The 7,488-nt window shown below is 36.8% G+C and overlaps 1 protein-coding gene across 4 annotated transcripts in view; it reads left to right on the forward strand.

Moving 5' to 3' along the window:
• Positions 1 to 1,729: 1,729 nt before the first annotated feature.
• The window catches only part of Pgant5 (polypeptide N-acetylgalactosaminyltransferase 5), a 26,027-nt gene continuing 20,268 nt past the window's right edge, over positions 1,730 to 7,488 (forward strand). For 2 of the 4 annotated variants that reach the window (XM_018445050.1, XM_018445053.1), the window contains exon 1: positions 1,730 to 1,949. The gene's annotated coding sequence lies outside the window, so the exon portion shown is untranslated. Of the gene's footprint in view, positions 1,950 to 2,350; positions 2,583 to 7,488 lie in introns of those variants that run through there. The other 2 variants (XM_018445051.1, XM_018445052.1) reach the window with 2 other exon arrangements.

The following is a 7,488-nucleotide window of genomic DNA, read 5'->3' on the forward strand; positions in this document are numbered from 1 at the left end:
AACGCTTCTCATTTCTTTCTTTATCGTCTTTTTTTCTTTGTCTTCTTCTGTTTTTACTTCTATTTTTTCTTCTATTTATACGTATTCGTTGTCGGTCGATTAATTGTTTATCTTAAAATAAGATGAAAATTATAAAAAAAGAATAAATTTATATTCACTCATAAAATATTTATAATTTTATTGGTCAACAACGTAATTAATTTGCTCACTTCTGTAATTTTCCTCTTGTTTCAAGATACACAATTGATTTCCTGCACGCGCATTTTATAACCCTTGTATTTTGTTGTGATTGTAAAATTTGCTTAAATTCTCCCAAAAACGTCACAGTTATATCACAACAATTATGTTTACTCCAGTAAACGAGAATGGATTCAGATTTTCAGAAATATGGATTCACGAATATTAAAATGAATGCTTTTCAATTTCCTGAATGCATTTTTATTCATTTATAGGAATTGCATGGAGCATATCTCTATACCTTTCAATCTAAAAATAATATCAGCTTTTTCTGTGCATTGTGAATACTGTTCAATTCAAAATTTTGAATTGAACAGTATTCACAATGCACAGAAAAAGCTGATATTATTTTTAGATTGAAAGGTATAGAGATATGCTCCATGCAATTCCTATAAATGAATAAAAATGCATTCAGGAAATTGAAAAGCATTCATTTTAATATTCGTGAATCCATATTTCTGAAAATCTGAATCCATTCTCGTTTCTCGACGTCATGGTGACGTGCGAATGTCCGCCTTTATCACAAACGTGATGTCATAGCAATATCATGATGACGTGCGTCTATGGCTGTTCTAAATTTACTGCCAACATTGAAAATGCTACAGTTTACGTTACGTGCACCATAGATTTTCAGAACTGGCAGTCAATTTTGGAACATGTGCCTTTGCATCATGTATTATTTTGTTGTGATAATCTCTCATCACAGTGACATCATATTTTCTTCCTATTATTGTGACTCTTTGCTACGGGGATTCAATATATCACTCATTGATCATTACATTAACAATTCTGTCTAGTTTATATGTTTTAAATTATTAAAATTTTTTATACTATTTCGATATAATAATTTGGTCTACATACTGATTATAAACGAATGAAAGTACATTTTGATTTAGTGAATTCTCATCAGAATTTTTTTTATCGCAAATTACTTAAAAATGACAATTGAAAGGAAATAATCAAAAGAAATAACAATTTTTCAGTTATATAACAACTGATTAATATTGCTTGTATTACTCAGTATAATAATCATTAATAATAATACTAATAAATACTAACATCAGTGTTCTCAGTTTGTATTTTAAAATTCATCTGATAAAAGCAAATCATGGACGCTGGTATAAAATTTTAAATACAGTCTTTAAAAAAATTAGATTACAACATCGTGCTCTCTAATTTCTCTTGACACTTCGATTTAAAAAAAAATTACAGCTATTCATAGATAAACCGATACAAACAGTTCATCTTTCTTTCTTTTCTCTCCAGTAGGAGGAAAGAAGAGAAAGAAAGATGAACTGGTGCAAAAGTTCAGCCAAAAGGAACAGGCCTACCGAGTCGTGTGAGTCGTGTCGATAAATCGCGAGCGTACGATCGCGCTTTCCGACTCTCGATATCCGGCTGCCAATCCCACTTCCATATCGATGCTCAAGCCGATCGCGTCAGCAGAGCGCTCCGCGAAGGCGCTGCCGCGAACGTCGAACAGGTGTCGTTCCCCCCCACTCTTAATGACAGTCCTAACCTCGGCGCGCTTATTGCTCCATTCTGCTCCGCTCCGTTCCGCGCCGTGCCGCGCCGCGCGCCTCGTATCCGCGCGGTGTCAGGCGTATCCTCCGTTTAGTGCGAGACGACGAACGTCGAAGATGCACGCCCGCGAGCTTCCTCCTGCACCTGCATCGCGCCGTTAGCACCGAGCCGCCGAGGGAAGAAGGTGTGTGAGTATCGACAGGACCAAAGCGTGACCAGCGTGTGGATTTGGAATCGACCAGCCGTTTCGCGACGGGAGAGTAAGACCGAAAATGAAGGAGGGAGAGAGAGAGAGAGAGGATTATCCCCGCGGCCGTCTCTCGCGCGCACGCTATATCTATGTCCCGCTCCGTTCTCGCGATCGCTCTCGTTCGACGAAACAAGCCTAGCGAACCCTAGTCGGCACCAGAGGCGTGTAACGATCGGTCGTCCCGGTCTCGACCACGCGCCGCGTTCCATCACGTACGGCGAGTGTCTTGCGTGTTTCACACTCGCACTAGGAGTCCCTTAGGAGTCGATTTCTTGGCCGTTTCCTTTGACACGATCCGATCTCGGACTTCCACTCGCTCGCGAGATCATCGGGCCGTTAACGCGCCGGAGTAATTGACACTTATATGATAGAGTTAATAATAAAATAGTGCTGCGTGAGAATTGAGATTCGCTCCGAAAAGTCGCTCCAGATTCCACGGAGCACGTAAAAGTTCATTCCTAGAGCTAGAGGAAAAAAAGCTCGAGCACAGAGTCTTTTCTTATCATCCAGGAATCTGTGCTGGTTCTTCTGGTCCAAGATAACACAGATCGAGGGAGAGAGAAAGAGAATCGTGAGTGTTCGATCCTATGTACATATCTGTGAAGAAAGTTCGTGGAAGCGTGCTGCCACGTCTCTGGGCGTCAAACGCGTGGCGCGAAGAGGAGCCGCCGTGTCTTACGTGTCGCTCCGGCTCTCACGAGTGTGCGTGCGTGCGTGCGTACGTGCGTGCGTGCGTGTGCCCGCGATGCGCGTGAATTCCGCCGGCGCGACGTGGTGGATCGACATTAGCGGGATCGACGTTGGCGAGCCTCTTACTCGCCGCGAACCGGTTCGCCGATCACGGCCTCATCCTCCTCGCGACGCGAGGGATACGTGTAACTACGCTCGATCGCCCGCGCTGAAAAGGAACACCTTGGCGCCGCGTCAGTGACACCTCGCGCGAGGAAACGCGCGCGAGCGAGCGAGCACGAGGTCGCTCCGGGGTACACGGCGCGTGCAATGAGAATTTCTTGTTGAAAATGAACTAGAAGGTTCTGATCGTATTAATCAAAATTTTGGTTATCTTCCCTCTAAAACTTTTAGAAAAAAAATTTATTCTATAAAGAGCGAAATCTCAGTCTTAAAGATTCAAATTTGAGCCGCTCTTTTTCAGGAGTGACTCAATTGCCACTCTTTAAAGGAAACGCGCGCGGGCGAGCGAGCTTGAGGCCGTTCCGGAGCACGCGACGCGTGCAATGAGAATTTCTTGAAAATAAACTAGAAAGTTCTGATTACATTAATCAAAATTCTGGTTATTCTTCCTTTTTAGAATAAAAAAATTTTCAGAATAAAAGTTTCACTCTAAAAAGTGAAATCTCTTAAAGATTAAAATTTGAGCCATTTTTTTCAGGACTTAGAGAGTTAACTAGATTTATGATAATAGGTTTAACCTAGAGACTTTACCTCTAAAAAATATCAATGTGGATTTACTATGTGGTGTCTATATAATTCTCATCTTGTTGGTGCAACATCAACATGGTTTGGATTTAAAACCCATGTTGTTAAATCCGCATCCGTATTTTTTACACAGTACAACAGAACGTACAAAACAAAATCTAGCTACAAGCGATTTTGTCAAAATCCTACGAGAGAGAAGGATATATATATATATATTTCTCTTCCTGTACTCTGTACACATACTACTTCACTTTAACTTATATCATCTCACTCTATAATCTTAATTAAAGTTATCTTAATTATCTTAATTAAATTATTGAATGAGAGAAACAGTATAAGTTAAAGTAAGATAATATATATATATGCAGGGAAAAAGTATATATGCCTTTTTCTCTCGTAGACTTTTGACAAAATCGTTCGTGGCCAGACTCTGTCATTGGGTCTCTCGATTCCATCAGAAATTTTGATTTGTCTATTTTCAACGAGAACTCCAATTAATGCAACTAGACTCCTTTTTCCAGTATGAGCTTAACCGTGCCACGAAGTAGGCATGCGATTTCCGCGTCGCGACGATTACACGCAACCTAGAGACTCTATAACAGAATCTGGACACGAGCAATTTTATCAAAACAAGAATGAGGAAGTAGAATAAATATATTATCTCTTTTTATATTACTGAGAAAAATGTTTGGTTGAAAATGAACAAACCAAAGATTGGTACAATCAGAATTTTCTGGTTTGTCCATTTTCAATCAAACATTTTTCTCAGTGTATGCTATCTCATCATTCTAATTTACTGAAGTTGACAAAAATAAAAAGTTTATACTAATCAAAAGTTTATTATCTCATAATCAAGACTATAGCGTTTCTGTGGAGAGTTCCAAGCAGAACGAAAAATTATAAGTCTGTTTTTTTAGTTGAACTTCTTGTAAGGTTCATCTTTCCTTCTTTTCTCTCGACGTTGGAGAAAAAAGAGAAAAGACGAACTGTGCAAGAAGCTCGACTAAAAGGAACAGGATGATATCAAAATGGCTTTGAAGCCATTTTAATTATGGTACTCACGATTGGGTCATTCGTATCCTGTATGTTTCTTTTCTTCGAAAAGCTAGGAGAAGTATATAATTAGTTATGACATTTACATACAATTTTTTTAAATACACAACTTTATAAATATTTTCTAAAGATGTTAAAATAAATGTAAGAATCACTTAATAATTTTTATATACAGGGTGTTTCCAAATTAAATGGCAAAACTTCGGGAGCGAAGGTAATAAATTTTGCACTTTTTGAATGTGGTAGGGATAGCGATTATCTCCTTTTACAGTTCGCCAAATTGTTTGTGGTGACACTCCCAATACAGCCGACGCATTCCGAACGCTGGTCTCAGGATGATTGTCAAAATGTTGTAAAATACGATTCCCTGCCTGCAAATCTCTTCGTAACGCTGCTTGAAATCGGTTGTTTTCTTGTCGAATTGAAAATGATCCAGTCTCTCGCAATCTATTAAATGTCAACATAAACACTCTTCGGTTTGGCACTCTTCTGTTTGGAAATCGTCGTGCATATTCTCGCACCGCCTTTAAAGCATTACCGTTGCAGAAACCGTATACAAAAACCATATCAGCATATTCACTATTAGAATACGTACGCGGCATATTGCAAAAGACAAAATTCATCTACTGTTAAAGGCTTTCAAAGAGCGACTGACAAATTCATAACAGAAAGTGGAAAATGTAATCAAATATGTCGGTGCTAGATATGGCAAGAAATGTAAACATTTTTTTTCGATTTCTCTGAAACGGAGCAAAAACGAGCATATGTCTATAGGACTTTTTTTCTTAGTTTTTTACTCCTCTACACGCTCCCGAAGTTTTGCGATTTAATTTGGAAACACCCTGTATATTTATTAAAGTGATAAAAATTAACCCAGGACACGAATGACATCGTATGTAGTAAAAGACTGGAAAATCATCATGTCTATTAAGGGTTAAAAGTCACTTTTCGATACAATTTATTTTAACGTCATTTTGACTTCGTGATCTGTTTGAGAAACGAATGAGCGAGCGAAGGACTCGTCTCGACTCTTCTCGCGCCGCATGGTAAACGCAGCGATCCTCGATTCCGGGAATTATGAATTCAACACTCGCACTGCTCCTTCCGGGACGCTTCTTTTCCGGAGATCTAACGTAGCCAGGATTCGTTTCCTGGTACACGCCCTGTAAAATCACGCCGGTCGGAATCGGATAGGAGATGTATGTCAAATCCGGCGGTCAACTCGGATTGCAGAAAAATTTGAAAATCCAATTCTCTCGGAAGAGTTAAAATACATAAACGTGCGACCTCCACGTCCGCGTGTATTTTTTCCGCGCATCGATTTTGTACCCTGTAAAAAAAATACGCTGAAAAGGGAAGAATAGAAGAAGTTAAACCTCGATTTTGAAGATTAAAAATTCAATTTCTAAAAATCTGATATATAAATTTTGCACGCACGTGTGCAATATTTTTCTTGCATTAGTGTCGCCGGTAGTTGTCCTCAAACGGGATACTTGCCAAAAATTTATTTATTTATTTATTTTTTATACCTTTTACGTAATCTAAACAATATGCTTTTCAACACGAGATAACATGGAATAGAGAGCATTCCACTTTGGGAGAGAGTTCATGATCATTGAGAGAATTGTATATTTTATTTTATGAAGAATCCTATAATTATATATACCGGATCTTCCATCAGAGAATTTAGAATGAATAGAAAAAGATGAGATGGAAATAAATATTTTTTTTGATCAAAATTGCATAGAATTAATTAATATTATACTTGTTTGTAATATTGATTCAATAATACGAGTTAAAATCAAATAATTTTAAAGTTACTTGAGCCTTTTACTATTTAACATTAAATAAATTCTATAGAATAAAAAAAATAATCAAATAAAAACAATTAATATTAATACTTGTTGAATCATATAATCAGTAGTTAAATATTTAATTAAAAAGAATTACTCATGTTATCTAATATTCTTTTCCCGCGAATTACAAGATATTTTTTCTTATCTTAAAAGTTACGACATATGCTCGGGCATATGTGAGAAAACATATGTTGTATTGTTATTTATATGCGTAGACATCCATATTGCATTACTTCTCATACCTGTTCTACATTCACCGCTAAGCATCATTGTCCGGTTCCACGTTTCATTCATATAACACGTTCGATCTAAGCAGAAAGCCTTCGAGCGCTACTTAGAACCGTTTCACTAACTCACTCTGCTCAGAATCGACCTCGCTCTATAGATCGACTTTGATCGCGATTTATTCGATCCTTTTTCGAGTCTCTTTCCGGATATAATAGAAATTATAAAAATATTACACGGAAAAATATCGTTCTGTTGCTAAGGAAAGTGGTTACTTAATTTACTTTCTTCCTTAATAACGGTTATGTTTAACAAAGAATACTTTCCTGAGGATAATCTTAAAATATACTTATTCAGAGAGAGATTTTAGAAAAACTTATTATGTACTCAAAACAAGAATTTATTTTCTTTTGAAGGATATTATAAAATTGATCGAAGAAGGGACTTCATATAATAATAAATCGAAAATTTAATTTAATAATCTTAATAATTTTTTTTAATTTAATAATCTTGATTGAAGTATTATAAACTTACTCAGAATATATGTATAAGAACTCAGAATATAATACTTTAAATAAATTTTATGTTTCGATTTCGAATTTATGTTTGAATTTTATATTGTGATGAACTCTCTCTTATGATTATAGATTTGCAGAGACATGAACTTTTGAAATACTTGAAACAAGTAGTTATTATTAGCGTACAGTATATATTTTTCTGTGTATTTTTCTATAGATACTTCTTTATTTTCTCTCCGTTTCTCTGCCAACCGTGAAATGACATTGATTGCTCGAATTTTCTGGTGCCACGTTAAAGAAAAAAAAGAAAAAAAAATATCGTCCAATATCTGCGCAGTCTCAGGTAAAAACCCAAAATAACTCGTAAAGCGATAGATATTGGAGGCTG

Source organism: Mycetomoellerius zeteki, unplaced genomic scaffold (genome assembly GCF_001594055.1).
Source record: "Mycetomoellerius zeteki isolate Tzet28-1 unplaced genomic scaffold, Tzet1.0 scaffold155, whole genome shotgun sequence".
In the NCBI taxonomy this organism is placed as follows: domain Eukaryota; kingdom Metazoa; phylum Arthropoda; class Insecta; order Hymenoptera; family Formicidae; genus Mycetomoellerius; species Mycetomoellerius zeteki.